The sequence below is a fragment of the Crinia signifera genome, chromosome 11 (genome assembly GCF_055691185.1).
Source record: "Crinia signifera chromosome 11, ASM5569118v1, whole genome shotgun sequence".
Classification (NCBI taxonomy): Eukaryota; Metazoa; Chordata; class Amphibia; order Anura; family Myobatrachidae; genus Crinia; species Crinia signifera.
Genome location: NC_139227.1, coordinates 29,277,915 through 29,295,998, shown reverse-complemented (window position 1 = coordinate 29,295,998; position 18,084 = coordinate 29,277,915). Strand labels below are relative to the sequence as shown.

Genomic DNA, 18,084 nt, shown 5'->3' with positions numbered 1-18,084 from the left:
CGCGGGTCGGTCGGTCGTTATTGAGATCCTACCTGCTGCAGGTAGGATCTCAATGACGACCATAGAACCGGGTGCGGGTCGCCATCGGATCGGACCCGCTCACGGTGCACATCGTGAGCGGGTCGTGCCCTCCCGCGTCATCGTGAGCGGGTCGGACAAGACACTGACGACCCGCTCACGATGTGCATCGTGAGCGGGTCGTCCTGGTGTGTACCCCGCATAACTTACAAAACTTCATCCCTTTAATTCCGGACACATAAATTACACAGGTTCTGTGGCTGGCTGACTACAAGACTCCATTTCAGTTAGTTTTAATCAGCCACAGAACCTGTGTAATTAATATGTGTCCGGAATCAAAGTGGTGAGGTGGTAACCCTACCCACATGGGACTAGCCACACCCATAAATTGCTGGCCACACCCTCACAGCTGCGCTCAGTATACAGTAGGTCCTTGAACAGTTTCAGCCCCAGGCCAAGTGGTCCTTAATGCGGCCCCGAGGAAGAGCAAGATCGATAGATCAGCAGGACGCTATGGAAAGCTGTCCGCCCCGTAATACCAGCAGATGAGCGGTAGCAGACTGTGATGATGCGGGAGTGCACATCAGCACTCACGGCCGGGCCATACACACTGGGCGGCTTTTGAGCTGAAAGTAGCTTAAGCAGTAAAGCCCTGTACAGATGGGGCACCCGGTTCTCTTGCTGACCAATGTGCTTAAGCACGGTCGCTCACACATGTGTTGTGTGCAGAGCAATCGTGCTGAGCAGGGCTTTCCCTGCGGGCAATGGCAACGCGCAGGGCCGTGCATCACCCTGTCGCCTGGGGCTATACACACACAAGGAGGGATCAGTGCTCCATTCCTAGTCAGATCACTTAGAAATGGGTCTGAAATCGCCCCGTGTGTATGCCCCTTTAAAGTGAGCTGCTTTCAGCTCGGTCTCCAGCAGACATATGAGAAAGACGCTATACAGCTGGCAGGGTAGATTTTGTTTTCCACTTTGTGTTTACACACTGTAAATCATGTACGCGCCTGTATATTTATGTATTTAGCTGTATGCAGGGCACCCAGGCAGCTGTCCCAGATCACTGTGCAGTACCATACTCCATCTATACATATACTGTGGCCCCTGTCTGAGCCTCGCAGTACAACCGAGTCTTCAGATTTCCATTTTCTTGCCCTAATGGTCATGACATCTTTTGGATTTTGCAGAGGTTTCCCTCAGAGGTTTGAGGGCATGATTCTAGTTCACTCGCAAAAGCAAATTCTCTCTGTAATGGACAAAATCTAGTGATGGTGCATATTTTTCCAAAGGGGGGCACTTTACGTATTAGGCCCCACCCCCTCCCCCCGCGAATCACGGCACTGCTTTGCCCTGCTGTTGCTGGCCAGGTAGTGGAAGAGTGTGCAGGCCGGGCCAATATGTGCGCAGTGTGGGGGACCTTGGATGTACGCTATGTCTGAAACTGCTCTAGGCTGCCATTTTAATAAAAGTCAGTTGGGGCGGATGCTTTCACGAAGCTCCTGAAACTTTGCCTGCCCATGGCCTGGGACTTTGCGCCAAGCAAGAGACTTCTGCAGCAGAGGAGGTGGGAGGAAGGGTTGTGACATCCCGTGGCGCAGAAGAAACACCGGGTCACAGTGAGTATGCGGCGCAGGGAGGAAGCCTTCGACTGCGCAGCCCTCACATGCTATGCTGACATTTGATCTGTCGGCGCTGGAGATGAGGGTCCGTGTAGTTGATGCCAGAAGAGCCTAGGACGCTGCAGTCTGCTGTAAGTGCTAACATAGCAACCAAATTCAAATACTGCCCAGTTACCTCAGTGGATGTGGAACGGTCCTTTTCCACTTATAAAAATATTTTGAGTGATCGAAGAAGACACAATCGTACTACGGAACATTTGGAACAGTACCTGATTGTTTAAGGTTAAGAGTAACAAAATGTTAAATAATTGTTAATTATCAATATGTTATTCTACTGCTTACTAATTGTATGCCGATTTTTAAATAAATAAGTTAAAAATTACTTTTTTTTTTTAATGTAGCATAGTTTAAGTATTTTTCATGCATATTTGCATGTATATTTCAAGCTTTTTATGTTGCATACAATCCTGTCTCTAATCATAATCTTCAGTGGAATCTTTACATTGATCAAATGACAGCTCACATGTACATCCACTGCCAGTTATGGTCTGGTCTCTCACAAATCTTATGTATGCACCATATCATAGCACTATACAGTTACCCATCTTTATGGGGAGTGACAATCCCCGGCACATACCAGCAGATATACGAGAGGATCCCATGACAGACTGTTTTATGGATGCCTAAGGCATTTAATACATATTTACAGTTAGGAATGACTCCAGCTATTATGCATCTTCGCAAAACTGTTACTGTTACGGCTTCCTGTAAAGGGGGAAATCATTTAAAATGTGCAGCCAGATTAGGAAGAGTGCATGCTCTAACACAGGGGAAGACAAACCGGTGCTCGGATCTACCAACGGTCCATATCGCCTAGCTGGTGCACAGCTGTAGTCATTACTAACTGTCACATTTCCCAGACCACCTAGCTGGTGCACAGCTATAGTCATTACTAACTGTCACATTCCCCAGATCACCTAGCTGGTGCACAGCTGTAGTTATTACTAACTGTCGCATTTTTAAACCTGCTGCATTCATTCTTACTATAGATCCACAGGTTGCCTGATACACTACATGAACTGTTGGTAGATCTTGAGGACAGGTTTGGCCACCCCTGCTCGAACGCATTCGAAATATCAGGTTAAAACTAAACTTATCTGATATTTGTTTGCTACCTGTAAAAACCAGGCACTATGGAAAACTAAATACAATTTGCACAATATGCTGGGTTCTATTTACCAAGTCAAGGATGGAGATAATGGGGCTTTTCCGGTTTGATTCGTTCGGATGCGAATTCCTACCCTTGCGAATCAACCAGAACCCGCCCTGCCAGTGGCGGATTAAGCACGGGGCGACAGGGGCAGTCGCCCCGGGGCCCCCAACCACAAGGGGCCCCCAGACTGGCACTGCTCCCATCTGCTGCCGGGACCCCGCCGCTAACTTCCCAAACACTGCAGGGACCACGGCGCTGACTGCTCAGACCACTGCAGGGACCCCCAGTTCTGCCCAGGTACCAAGGGGGATGTGTCTACGGGGGTGGGAATACCGAGGGGGGGGGGGGGGATGTGTCTGCAGGGGGAGGGGGGGGGGATAAATGTGTCTTCGGGGGGGGGGGGGTGGTGAGTCTGTAGGGGGTCCCACAATTTTGATGTCCAGGGCCCCCACAGACCTTAATCCGCCCCTGCGAATGGTGGTACTCCGGCCCTGGTCTCTCTCAGGTCACTTTTATAGGGGTGTATGTTCTCTGTGAAATGGGCAGGCAGCTGAAATCCAGTGAGGTCACCGGGAGATTACCATGGGAAGGCCCTGAAATCACCCAGTGTATGGGGCCCCGTTACAGCCTGTGCTTGGAAAATCCAGTTTTATGATATGTGGAAAGCAATCTGAACATCAGAAAAGACGTGGATCCACAAATCCACGTCTTTTTCCCCTGAAATGGCAGCGATTTTAATGTCCATTTCTGTGAATGCAGATTTGGCTTCTGAAAGAGCCGGTTTTGCAAATGCGAATCCCGGTGAAAATGGCCGAGACTGAATAGCGAAATCCTCTTATTTCCAAAGGGGGAAAGATTGAATACCCCCTTTATCTCCATCCATGGCTTAGTAGTTAGGGGGAGATGTATTATAGCAGCCCGCACTATCACGCTATATAACATTTTCTGCTTCGCCGCAGTTGTACATGGGCGAAAAGCGGTATCAGTGTAGAACGTGCACCAATACCACTTCTTCCCCCATATGGATGATTAATACATCTACCCCATAGACCCCTTATCAATCCAAATAAAGGCAAGGAAAGTTAGCAGTCAAATTTAAAGGGCTACTTTAGTAAGTAATAACCAGACCGGTTCTACTTTACTTAACACTGAAGATTTTAAATTTGACAGCTTACTTGCCAAAATGTTGCCAGTTCCCGAATTCCGCACCCTATTAATTGTGACCAATATCACTCCTATTACATTTGGCCCAATATGTTTTCCGTACATCTAAAAGAATCAACAGCAATGGCTGTAGTCCTGTGGAGACCCAACCCTCACAGCTCAATGACGTGGCATTGAGCAGAGTGTAGCTGTGCCACGATGACCCAATTCACCGCAAAGGTCTTCAATGTCACACACTTCTATGGTACATCATTGGGGATGTTGGTGCGATCTGACAGGCTGACCTGCTCTACCAGAAGTACAGGAGAACCGCACAAAGTAGTCAAGCATGCTATAGACAACAAGCCCTTCCGTGTCTACATTGCATTAAGTTATTGGCGCCCATCGGCACTCTTTTGAATTACTCAGTTGGGCTCTTATTACTTATGGGTACACAAAACAACAACTCATTTCCACCCTACTGTCATAACGGAAGATACCAGTTAGTGCAGTTAGTTCCCCCTCTTTGGTTTTAAGAGAGAAGCTTGGACAAAATTAAAGCTGGCACTACGGCAACAATTGGTGGAACATGTAGCATTCACTGGAAAAGATTTCAAACCTCTATTAGTTAATACACGTTTCTCATTCATTCTATTGACCGTAAACATACGTGTTATTACTCCAGGTTCTGTAGGCCATTGGCCAGGCTCAGTGTAGGGAAGTTAGAAGGGGATAACAAAATGGCCGCTGGTACTAAGGGTATGATTCAGTCATGTTCTTTTGGAGTCTGCGCATATGCATTTATGCACAGACGCAGGTTGCGAGAGGGCACGACGAACTGAAAGTTTGCTGTCCTGTTCGCACCTATCCTGGGGCGGCGGCGATGGGCTGCACCTGTGGGAACGGCCAGCATTTCATGGGTGTTTCCATGCAAATGGCACTGTGATGCAGGTCCCGGGGCGGGCAGCTGATGTCACCGGATGTCAGCTGCCCACCCTCTTCCCATGCAGGGAACACCTAAAACTAAGACACCAGAGAGGGTCTTAGTTTTGCGTGCCCGTTTTAATTCATTCGATGGTCGCAACCATGCGGGGATTTCACTGAGCGAAGGGGGCAGGGGGCCCTGCGAGCAGCGATTAATCCACACGCAACACTGCAAATTTCGCAGCGTTGGGTATGGACCAGAATAAGGACCATGGACTTCATATGGTAGAATATTGGTCTTCCATTGCTAGTGCAGTGGTCAGCTGGTACAGGCTGTTATGGTGGCACCCATCAGCTGACACTGGTGGGAAGACGTTGAATCATTGGATTGGAAACTGGCAGTGCCTGTCAAGTGTCGCTTGCTGCAAACATTATGGGGGGAATTTACTAAAGAAAATTTGTAAAAAATAGGTGTATTTGTATCCAGAAATACACTTATTTTTGACATTTAGGGGGAAATTTACTAAAGGAAATTTGTAAAAAATAGGTGTATTTGTATCCAGAAATACACTTATTTTTGACATTTAGGGGGAAATTTACTAAAGGAAATTTGTAAAAAAATAGGTGTATTTGTATCCAGAAATACACTTACTTATGACATTTATTATCCCGAAAATACGGCAATTCGTATTTGTATTGATACACATCAATACGAATATGAATTGCCGTATTTTCGGGATAGTAAATGTCATAAATAAGTGTATTTCTGGATACAAATACACCTATTTTTTTACAAATTTCCTTTAGTAAATTTCCCCCTTACAATCCCGAAAATACGGCAATTCGTATGGATGTGCTATCAATACGAATAGCCATATTTTCGGGATAGTAAATGTCAAAAATAAGTGTATTTCTGGATACAAATACACCTATTTTTTTTTTACAAGTTTCCTTTAGTAAAATCCCCCCTATATATGAGCACTTGAATTATTAGGAAGGGCACCAGGAGCAGTATGGATTGCTTCACACAAATGCCTCCCTGACATAGATTATATTATACTATACATTTTAAATGTATTTTTTCAGCACAAATTTAACATTTCATTTAAACACCACCCTTTGAATGTACATTGTCATATGCCTGCCAGGCTAATTTGTGAATTAACGCCCAGGGGTGCTTAAAGAGTGGAAAAATATGTTTTCCGACAACTTTGAAATTGTTCATCGTTCTTTGTATCTCACCCACCAGACGCCTGGCATCCTGTACATTATCTGCACTGCCTGCTGCCTGGCCAGTAGTGATTATCACTATTAAATGCTGATAGGATTGTTTTAAATCACATCAAACAGATGCTTAGATCACAACCCCCACAGAGCCCCTATGCCACTACCCAAACATCAGTTATCCATGCCAGACACCGCTGCCCAAACATGTGCCTCTATTACAGCAAGCATATGCCCCGGAGGAGCTGTTATACAGACTGCAAGGCGTAAAAATGACCTTTCTATATTATAATTGTGCAAGGATTCATTGTACACTTCCATAGGACAATAAAAGGGAAAAAAAAAAAATTGGACATTTGTGTTTCTACGGGAGAATTGCATCCAATTCCCCTTGAGCCGCCTGTGAAGGATCACATGCAATTCCCGCTCCCTGCCACCGAAAGAGGGTCCGATATGGAGATCATACATTGGACCGCACATCAGACACATGCTATTTGGGCCAATTTCACTCGATTTCTCGCCCGATCTACCGGAATCGGGTGAAATCGGGCCCAAATCACAGTGTATGATAACAAGAATATCACTTTTTGATAAATCTGCTCCTTTACCTACACAGTACCATATGCTACATGGTGATAATACTGTATCACTTTATTTTAGGGAAAGGTGACAAACCCCAGAGCTTGAGAAGGGAAAATAAACAAATCTGCAACAATAACTGATGTTTTCACCAGAAGAATCTGTGAGCAACCTCTATACACAAACACACAACAGATAACAGTGTCCTCCCTAAACGTCCAAATGAACTGTGCCCTATTTCACTGCTGTCTGCCTTTAAAAGCAGCCTGATGTAAGTAAGTAAGTAGTCAGTTTCCTCTCTGCATGGCGCCCTCTGACTCACAAGTGTGACTCACACAACATGCATCTTGTGGGGTGTTCTACAGAAGGAATTCAATCTTCCCACAATCTGGTAGAAAACTTGTTTCTCATAAGTATCATTTCCTCTAATACTGGCAAAGGGAAATAGTCTCCAGACACCTGTATCCTGAAACATTGCAGACCCCAAATCTACGACTCCCACCCAGGAACCTGACCAGCAGGGCACTATACTGCCTCCACCCCCCCCCCCCCAATGCTATACCCCCCACACTACTGCGTCTGCATCCACCACAATGCCCCTTCCCTGTACCATTATACAGCCCTGCAAACAGTTACACCCTCCGATAAGTTATGCTTATTCAGCTCTTTGTGAGTTTGTGAGTACATACTGTATGTACCGACTGCTATTCTGGGAATAACGTGATCTGGAAAGCAGGTTACTGTACACACACACACACACACACATATAATATCTATGTGCGATGAGGAAAGCTGGGCAGTGCGTCTGTGGACTGGGTGCACTGTTACACGGCAGACTCAAGCTGACCGCAGCACAATTATACAGTATTATAAATAGATGACAAATTCACACCACAGCTTACAACGTCAGGGACCGACACTGGGGATTTGTCCATGGAACAAGGAAAGTACATGGCTTTATCCCTATGTACAGCCAATGTACACAGATGCAGGGAATTATTTACCAATAAACGTCCCACGCTATTCCTGTTGTCAGCTCACCGCGATTTTCCTCACAAAAGGTCCTTATTCATTAACCTGGTCGCTAGACAGCAAATTTACACAGCAGGTCTGAATCATGCCCCATGTCCGCTCAAGAAAAAGGTAGACATGAAATAGGTGTTCAATAGGTCAACAGTTTAAATTTGGACAGTACATTGTAGGGTTATATTCAGGTTTAGGGGCAAGACAAATGTTTTTTACAAAAATGATGCAGACCCGTAAAATGTCAACAGAATGAGCATGTTGACACTTTGACCACGTCGACATGTGTAGAGCGAGAATGTTAACATATCACACCACACCCTGCAAATGAATTGCGAAAATAATCGCTATCCTGTCGCAAATACCTGCGCAGTTCACGAACCATCAAATGAGGCACATTTCTACTTACAATGCTGGAGCGTGCCTACGTTTTTTCCTGTCAGTCCCTGAAAACAGCAGGCTACCGCCCCCTAAATGCCGGCTTCCTGTCAGTCAAACTGCGGGTAGATTGCCATCATATCCAAATGCTATTTCTGTTGTCATTTGGTCTAGCTACAATCCATAGGCACTCGACAGTCAATCAATAATCTCTCAATCTGCGAATTTGCACATCAGCAATCAACTCTGAATCAGACCCCTTTCTCAGTGATGCGATTGTGCACGATGGTTATTAATATTACAATCGAAGCTAGTATTGCTGCAGCGTCACTACAGAACTTTGCTGATTGATAATCAATGCAGCCAATGCGGTGCCCAGGTGCCACTCTCCCACCTCCGAGACTGGTCACTATAGAGCAGACACATCTCCTGCCCCCCCCTCCTCTCTCTGTCGCACAAGTTGCTGGTTCCGTTTGTATTAAATGACAGCTTAAGCCCCATCATTTCTCTTACACTTCTGGGAATTCCTTACAATGGCTTCTTGCCACCGGCACTTGTGAGGACATCGCTACCCAGATGACCATTTGCCAAGACTTCCACATCACATTTGCAGGCACTCTCTGCCATTTCAACACCTCATAATGGGGATAACCTCAGTGGACACCTGGAATGTCGCTGGGTTAATGCGGTGTATCCTGAACACATGCCCCTAGCACTTAGCAGCTCACGCTGAAATACAGAAGTAGAAGATAGGAGCTGCTCTAGAAAAAAAGTCACGTAGGATAAGGACTCACATATGCAGGCAGCCGCGGTGCTCCGCTACGAACCAAATGGCTGAGAAAAGAAATAGTACGGATCTAACAGCAGTTGCTCTAGAATTCAATTTCAGGAAGCCATTCAATGGTCGCTCACATGGAATGATTTTTCTGCCGTCTGCAGATAAAAGTCAGTCTGAACTGACTTTTATCTTGGCCGCTGATCGCCAAATTGAGCGTGGGCGCAGACGTCAGCCCCCTGCCGTGAGCGGGCATCAACCCACCTGTGTTCCCAGGGGAACTCCCCGTGTTTTCATGGGGACACCCATAAAACACTGAACGTTTGCCACCAGGCTGACCAGCACTGGGCTTTGCCATACTGGGCTGGTGGAACCATAGAGGAGGTGGTCAAAAGGCGGTGGTCACAGGCCAGTTGGCACCAGGGATGGCTTTTCCGGTAGTTGTTGAGATTACAAAAAAATCTGTCACAGCTTGGGCATGAACATCCCTGGTGCCCAGGGCTGTGGAGTCGGAGGCAATTTCGAGTACCTGGAGTCGGGGTCGGAGTCGGCAAACAATGCACCGACTCCGAAAATGATAATTAATGACTTCTGTACTGTCAGAATAAAGACCAATGCATGCAGTGCCTCACGTAACCGCAAAACGAACACGTTAAGTGACCATGAAAAAGCATGCTTTTCATGTGCTTCTCTATATGGCACGCAACGCACAATTCGGAGCACCAATACTTATAAATGTATTCTCCCTTGTAGTTTACAACTTATTTCCAACGTTCAATAAGGTTTTCAATACCTCGTTGGTAGAAATCACCTGGTGTAGACTCGAAAAATTCATACAACCAAGCTCTCCCACCGTACACACAACATCTTTTTACACGGATGAAGATCTTGTTTCATGCGCGGGGTTGTTTGTTTACCTTGGCTAAGCCATTCCTTACATTGGTTCATATTGATGTACAGGCACCATTTTTCGTCGCCAGTAATGATTCGATAAAGAAATCGTTCCTTGTGTCCATGAATTGAACGGTGACGAGCAAGCAAACCAGCGGAGATTGTGGCTCGTTGATTTTTGTTGTCATCACAAAGCATGCGGAACTCATGCTCCACACTTCTGAACCTTTCCTATTGTTTTGGTTCCCAAAACAACCTAATAATGTGGTTTTTATCTTTGAACTGGTAAAGTTCCTGTTCCTGATGTTTATGCCTACTGCTACTATCCAGCCATTTAATTAATAAAACTTTGTTTTCATTGTGTTTGTCCTTTGCTTAAAGTACTGTTCAATACAGTAGACTGTTGGCTTCCCAACCTCTAGTTTCTGTAGTAATAATATGTATGTTGCCTTTCTTTCCTTCAAGGAATGTATCAAATACATTCGCATATTAATACAGAGGAGTCGGAGTCGAGGAGTCGGGGTCAGAAGTACGAGGAGTCGAAACATTTATCTACCGACTCCACAGCCCTGCTGGTGCCAATCGCACCCTTTGGGCATGAATATTGAGGTATGCATATGTTAAAGACAGAAATAAACCATTTGGTCTAGAACCAAGTCCACCTCAGCAGGCACGCTGGCACTTCGAGGACCAGGTGCGAGAATGTAGACCGTCCTTCATTCTTACACACACTTAACATAGAAATATACAGTGTAATGTTAGAAAACCTAAAGGTCATTTAATGTTCCTATTTTGTGGGCAGAGAGTCTGGACCATAGGAGAGAAACACAACGATACATCACATGATCTACACATACTATATAAGAAGCTTGTTGGTTACGTGACCACATAAAGCAATATAAGAAATGCTGGCTGGGAGGTGGTATAGTACCTGCCTAGGTGGGCCAGGTGTATAAGGGTGTTTATTGTACCATATCATTCTGCACTGTCCTGTATATAATTACATTTGCCCATAGTATAGTATACACCTCCATGACGTAATGTGCACACATTTTTCTGCAAAACTGTTCAAGTTGGGTAAATTCTTTCCCTGCAATAGTAATTTCCCTGTAATTTAATGGTGTCTCCCCAATTTGCTGCCCAGCTGTTTCGGAAAATATCGGCGATGCGCTTGGTGCACCACATTATAGTACATCAGCCCTGAGCTCAGCAGCCTTATGACTAATCAGCGAGAAAATGAAAATTAAGTTGGCAAGTTTGCTTCACGCAGGTATCGTCTATGTGTGCCCTGAAGCCGTACAACCTCAATAACCTTGTATAACGAAGAGACTTACTCATAGATGTGCGAACAAGAGACAAATGAGTAATTGCAGAAGTAGGCAGCTATGAGAGGGGAGCAGCAGATAGCACAGGCTGGAGGATCAAGAATCAGAGTATGGATGTAGCAGGGGATCGAGGTAGGAGTTACAATAGTTTACTTTTGTGGACGTCGCCACTGACACCAGACAACCTGGCCGCTGTATACATGTGGAGAAGAGAAAAGAAAAATAAGTTATCCGGATACAGAATGGGAAGTAAACCTGGCATATTTGCTGTTCATGCTAGCACACTCTGGTCTGTATTTCAGCACTGAGATACAGAACAGGGACCAAACGCAATAGGGTGTGAGAATTAGAAAGTGAGTTATTTTGGGAGAGTTCCCCCCCCTCCCCTTTTTTTTTTTTTTAAAGCAGCAATCATTTACTCTGCAAAACCAGCTTGACTTTCCCATGTAATTGATGTCGCTTAAAAAAATAATAATTTGGGAATACTCTCCTAAAATCTCTCACTTTCTGATTCTCATGCCCCATTTAGCTCCAGGCTTTGCTTTAAGCACCACAGAGAACAATACCACAGGCAGGAAGGAGGTGCAGGGTGCTAGAATGATCACATATTGGAAACAGGTGGATTTTTGAAGATTTTCATGTCTGTATAAAGGCCCATACACACTGGGCGACTTTGAGCTGAAAGCCGCTCAAAAACAGCAAGTTTGAGCGGCTTTCAGCTCAAAGCCGCCCAGTGTGTATGCCCTAGCGATGAGCGGTGCTACGCACTCCCGCATCATCGCTGGGAAAGCCGTTCATCTGCTGGTTATACCAGCAAATGAGCAGCTTTGAATAGCACCCCGCTATACACAGCCCTCCTCTCCCCTCCGTCTGCGCCGGGCAGGGGGAAAGCCGCTCAGTGTGTATGCACTGTAACTTCTCCCTGACAGAACTTGTTACAGACCAGTGGCGCTTCCTCACTCAGAATTGTAGACATGGCTTAATTCCGCACGACTCTGCTTCACCTGTACTTGTGAACACTCAGGTGCTGAGTACACGTGGCGCAAAAAAAAAAAAAAAACCATGATACACTCTGCAAATAGACGCGGCCGGCCCAATGCACATTATAACCTGCTAATTCCCCGTTGGATACCAGCCTTCCATCTAACCCTAATGATGATCATATGTGGAAGGGCTTTTTGGTAAGAAATGCATTTCCAAGCAAATATAATTTGCCCTGAAATCCTTTAATCTCTCCCCTCTATTATTACCTAATGCAACAGCATTTATCCCTAATCAGTGCGTGCAAGCCCACGCCAGAACTGGCTTTACAGGATCTCTCTCTCTGTAAGGAAAGACTGGGGAAGTCCTGCAAGCAGCGATTGGTCAATAACAGAGGCCAGGATGCCAGGTCACCTGGTCAATAACTGAGGCCGGGACGCCAGGTCACCTGCCCAGCACACTGCTGCTTCCTAACTTCTTGGGTTACATTATATAATGGATGGGACTTTCCCCATCACCTGAGTAACAAGCCAGCTCCAAAATTCCTTGCTGTGTTTTTCCATCGCTGCCAGCGAGTCAGCAATCTGCTACCGTGCCCAAATCTGTGCGATGCACCTTCATGCACCTAAGGGGGAGATAGTTCTTTACAAACTATCAGTGCTACAGTTTACCCTGTGGCTGTAGATCTCCAAATGAAGGGCAATACCTATTGCATCCTGAGAGACGCAATGGTACAAAAGGTATAACATTATACACAGAGCAGGGCCCTCCTACCTCCATGTCGGTTTGTATCTACCCAGTTTGTTAAATCACTGTTGTTTCCAATTGTAAAGTGCAACGGAATCTGCTGCGCTATATAAGAAAATGTAATAAATAAATATACAGTACATCATCCAAGATGCCATTGCAGCAATGTATAATGTAATTGATACACATAGATCAGTCAGCCTACATTGGAGTGTTTGCTTTGGTATTGGGAGTGTGGTTATAAAACAAGAGAACAAGTTAAACAAACATAACAGAAAGGGAAACTGCGCGGTAACATGCAAAGCAGTCACACACAGCGCAGAGCGGCTGCCAATGCAGGACAAGCACTGTATAACATTACCACGACAGTTACAGAGAGCAGATACGGTTACAGAGAGGAACTTGAAGGGTCCGTTTGATATGCAGCAGGAGTTATTACAGCCTGTAGCAATAGGCCCTGGGAAAGTCACGGAGGTTCGGGTTTTTAAGTGGGAAGATAAATACAGCCTGGCTTGTATAGCGCTGTATCCTATGCTTCCATAACTACACCAGATATTACCAACATAATGAGCATTACCTTACCTACATGGCATCTATTCACATAGGGGCTGATTCTAGGTCACACGCAGTGAACCGAATTTGGCCCCTGCCCCGATGGTCATGGCTTGCACATTTTTGCACTTGTGCAAACCCCAACTACGAATGGCCGAGGCGAGTTGCTCAAGTAGCTCGGAAGTTTGCAAAGGTGAGGGACAGGGGTGGCGCTGGGCATTCCCATGGGTGCGCGAGTGGGCCAATGTCTGCCGGGGGCGGGTGTCTGACATCAAATGATGACAAATATAAGTCAGTCTCAATCGACATTGTCCAGAGGGCTCGGGGGAAGCCCAGCACCTCTGTAGGTGCCGGGGAAGGGTTTGGTATAGGGATCCCAATAGTCGGGATCCCGACTGGCCGGACTCAGACAGCATGGTGAGCGCAACAAAGCCCCTTGCGGGCCATATGACCATAGTCATTCCTGTTATTGTTATGTGATTTATTGGTACATAAATAATCAAACAAACTTCCTGGTGCCCCTTTCTCTCAGGCAATACATATATATCTGTACTGTGCAATGGGAAATTGATGTTGCATGTGTGGGACGCAGCCTGTATACAGATACATACCTGTTCCATCCTGAGTGCAGTATGGGGAAGCCTCTTTACCCAGCATTAGCAGAACCATAAATACTCAGCAGGTATCGCGGGTTACAGGAACTCCTATGTACCAGAAAGAACCGGCCTGCCCAATGGCAAAGCACATTATACCAGGACACATTTACAGACATGTACAGGAAAAGCCGCTTTCGCAGAAACTATAAGGAAAGTCTGCAGTTACTACATATAAACACACACACACACACACACACACACACACGTGTTCCCTATTCTCCAGCTCTGATACTTTTCATAACGCATCAATATAAGCGTGCCGTGGGGCTTATTCAGTGGCTCTAGATGTGCCAGCATGTATTTGTGCCATGGTGGTGCAATCATGGAATACGAGCGATTAGTTCATGGGTTAATAAGGTCCCCTTGATTTATTGCTCATTTTATTGTGTCCCCATAAAAGCAGTAATGACTTTGGTCCGAATAATCAATAAATAATGAATCGCCTCATAAGTCTCCTGTGGATGCAGCTGATCCCAGGACGCCCGTTAGGCGCATGTCTCTCCTGCGCGGTTTTGGAAACAGTCTGTCCATAAATGGAACTGCTTGTACACCTGCCATCTGATAAACGGAACCGCTGGTACACCTGCCATCTGATAAACGGAACCGCTGGTACACCTGCCATCTGATAAACGGAACCGCTTGTACACCTGCCATCTGATAAACGGAACCGCTTGTACACCTGCCATCTGATAAACGGAACCGCTTGTACACCTGCCATCTGATAAATGAAACCGCTTGTACACCTGCCATCTGATAAACGGAACCGCTGGTACACCTGCCATCTGATAAACGGAACCGCTGGTACACCTGCCATCTGATAAACGGAACTGCTTTTACACCTGCCATCTGATAAACGAAACCGCGTGTACACCTGCCATCTGATAAACGGAACTGCTTGTACACCTGCCATCTGATAAACGGAACCGCGTGTACACCTGCCATCTTATAAACATTTTTACAAAACTGAACATAAAAATCGCACAAAAACAAATACATTACTGAAATCCGCAGTTCTTAAGAAATTCTCTCCACTGTCACCATTGCTGACTGTACAGTGACTAAAAACTTCTCATACACAGGGGGGATTTTACCAAGATGGGAGTTCAGTTTTATATGGGATGTTGCTATAGACAACCAAGCAGAATCTACCTCTTATTTATTTAGCAACGTCTAGAAGATAAAAGCTGATTGGCCCATAGCAACATCCCAAGTGAAATAGAACTCCCATCTTAGCAAATTTCCCCCAGAGTGTACCCTACAGGGATGACTATATCACAGTACAATACAAAATATATCTGATACCTCTTTCTCACATGTGATCCAGCCTATCAAGATGGCAAAATCCCAAAAGTAATGGCGTTATGTGCAAAAACCCGGGATCTTAATGTACATGCCTCCAAACACTAGTGCGATATGTGCACCTCACATCGCAATTGCAGATCTCAGTGACTGTCACAAGGATCTATCAGATTCCACAGCCATGAATGGAATCGCATACGATACATCATAAGCAAAAGGACCGCATACAATATATCGTATGCGATACAGCCCCCTGGGAGCTGCCGGGTAAGTTGGCGGATATGGCATGCGAGGTAGGAAGGGGGGGGGTGTTAAGTGTGAAAGCGTATAAGTATGTTTATTTATTATTTATTAACAGTTTCTTATATAGCGCACACATATTCCGCAGCGCTGTACAGAGAATAGTTGAACATTCACATCAGTCCCTGCCCCAGTGGAGCTTACAATCTATATTCCCTACCACATGTACACACACACACACAGACACACAGACAGACAGACATTCTAGGGTTCATTTTGTTGGGAGTCAAATAACCTACCAGCACATTTTTTGGATTGTGGGAGGAAACTGGAGTACCCGGAGGAAACCCACGCAAGCACAGGGAGAATATACAAACTCCGCACAGTTAGAGCCATGGTGGGAATAGAACCCATGACCTCAGTGCTGTGAGGCAGTAATGCTAACCATTACACCGTATGTTTTGTTTTTAGAAAGGTTCTGTACAAAACAAGATATTTTTGGCATACTTGTGTTATTTAAGTGTGGGCCACTGTGTGGATTGGCAGGCTAAGGTATAACAATCTATAATCCAGAGACTATGGTCAAACAGCAATTTTACACAGTTTTAATAAATACATGTTTATACCGTGCACTATAGATGTAGGCTTGGCAAATTTTCTAGGGCCAGATGTATCAAACGTCAAAAAGTGATAAAGTGGAGAGTGATGAGCAGCCAGCCAATCAGCTTCTACCTGTCATGTTAAACGCTGGGTTTGAAAAATGAAAGGTAGGAGCTGATTGGCTGGTTGTTCATCACTCTCCACTTCATCACTATTTGAAGCTTGATACAACTGGCTGCTAGAGAGATAGGAGTACATTTACTAAAGATTAAAAGCCGAAGGCAGTGGTTCCCAAGGGCCAGATGTACCAAGCTTCACAAAGTGATAAAATGGAGAGTAATAAACAACTAACCAATCAGCGCCTACCTGTCATATTTCAAACCCAGTATGTGGCATGTAAGTTAGGAGCTGATTGGCTGGTTGTTTATCACTTTTTGAAGCTTGATACATATGGCCCTAAAAGTGGAAAGACAGGATATTGCCCGTAGCAACCAGATTACCAGTTACTTATCATTTCTCTACTGCGTCCTAGAAAATGATAAATAGGGATTTATTTACTAAGAAGGGAGTTCTATTGAAGATGGGTTGTTGCTATGGGCAACCAATCAGATTCTATTATCTTCTAGAACAGAGATGACACTCCAGCTGTTGTTGAACTACACATCCCAGCTTCAGTTTTAGCATGGCCAAATAGTAAAACTGTAGGAGGGCATGCTGGGATGTGTAGTTCAACAACAGCTGGAGTGTCAAGGTTAGCCCCCACTGTTCCAGAAGGTGCTACATAAATCTAAAGCAGATTCTGATTGGTTGCTACAGGCAACACCTCCATGCTTTCAGAACTCTTCCCCTATAAATTATTATAGAGGAATAGTTTTTATTGCAGAACTAGATGAATTACTGTGTTATATTGGGAGCAGTAGTAGAGCATTAGCCACATTTGTGCCTGAGGACTTCTAAGGGCACGTTACCCCATGAATGACACTTCGACCATGGGGACCCCCTAATGTTCTTCCTGCAAACAGGGATTAAACAAAAGTGAGGATGTTTCCTGGGTGTTTCTATACATCGGTAGACAGCGCAGTGTGAGGCGATGATGTCAATCTCTGATGATCCCCATGATAATGAAGTGAGTTTCACCAGCAGTTCAACCACCCTGAGGGCAATTATTGTTATTTTATGGATTAGTGTCTGAATTCAAGCCTTTGCCTGCACAGGGATGCATCAGCTGGGACACACATTCCACAGCTGAGGGAGGAGGGAGCATGGCAGCCACCACTGACAGGTCTACATGTAGGAATAGCACTGCCATAAAATCCCTGGGTGACAGGAGGGAATACACCACGTTCCGTGTACTCAATCTGCACCTCACCTACTCAACGCCATGTAAATCTTCTTTTTATTGTATACGCTTTATAGACCTGCTGTGTACTAGACTATAAACAATCTATAAAAGAAAAGAAGTTTGAATACAAGTTATGAGTGTGATACGGTAGTATAGTCAGAGCATGCAGAGCAATGGCTGTTGTGGAACTACAAGCCCCAGCATAGGTTAAATCTCCATGTGAAATAAGAGTTTGCCAGGACTTTCAGATGTTGTAGAATTATAGTCCCCAGAATGCCTACTAAGTGGAATGCTGGGATTTATAGTCCCACAGCAGCTGAAGAGTCTTTGCACAATCCTTAAACTAATTTGAAACGTGACAAATGCATTAATCATAGCACCTATTGTTATTCATATGAGGTCACAGTTTCCTATGGAAGAAGCCAAACAGGCTCCTTCACATGCCAGCTATAGAAGCGCAGGTAAAGGGAGGGTACACACATGGCAGCGATGGAAGCACAGGTAACAGGAGGGTACACACATGGCAGAAACGGAAGCACAGGTAAAGGGAGG

General features: G+C 45.3%; 1 protein-coding gene across 1 annotated transcript in view; it reads right to left on the bottom strand.

The window, feature by feature from the left end:
- Positions 1 to 18,084, bottom strand: part of PIEZO1 (piezo type mechanosensitive ion channel component 1 (Er blood group)) — a 130,163-nt gene that overhangs the window by 110,173 nt on the left and 1,906 nt on the right. The gene's annotated exons all lie outside the window — the stretch shown is intronic.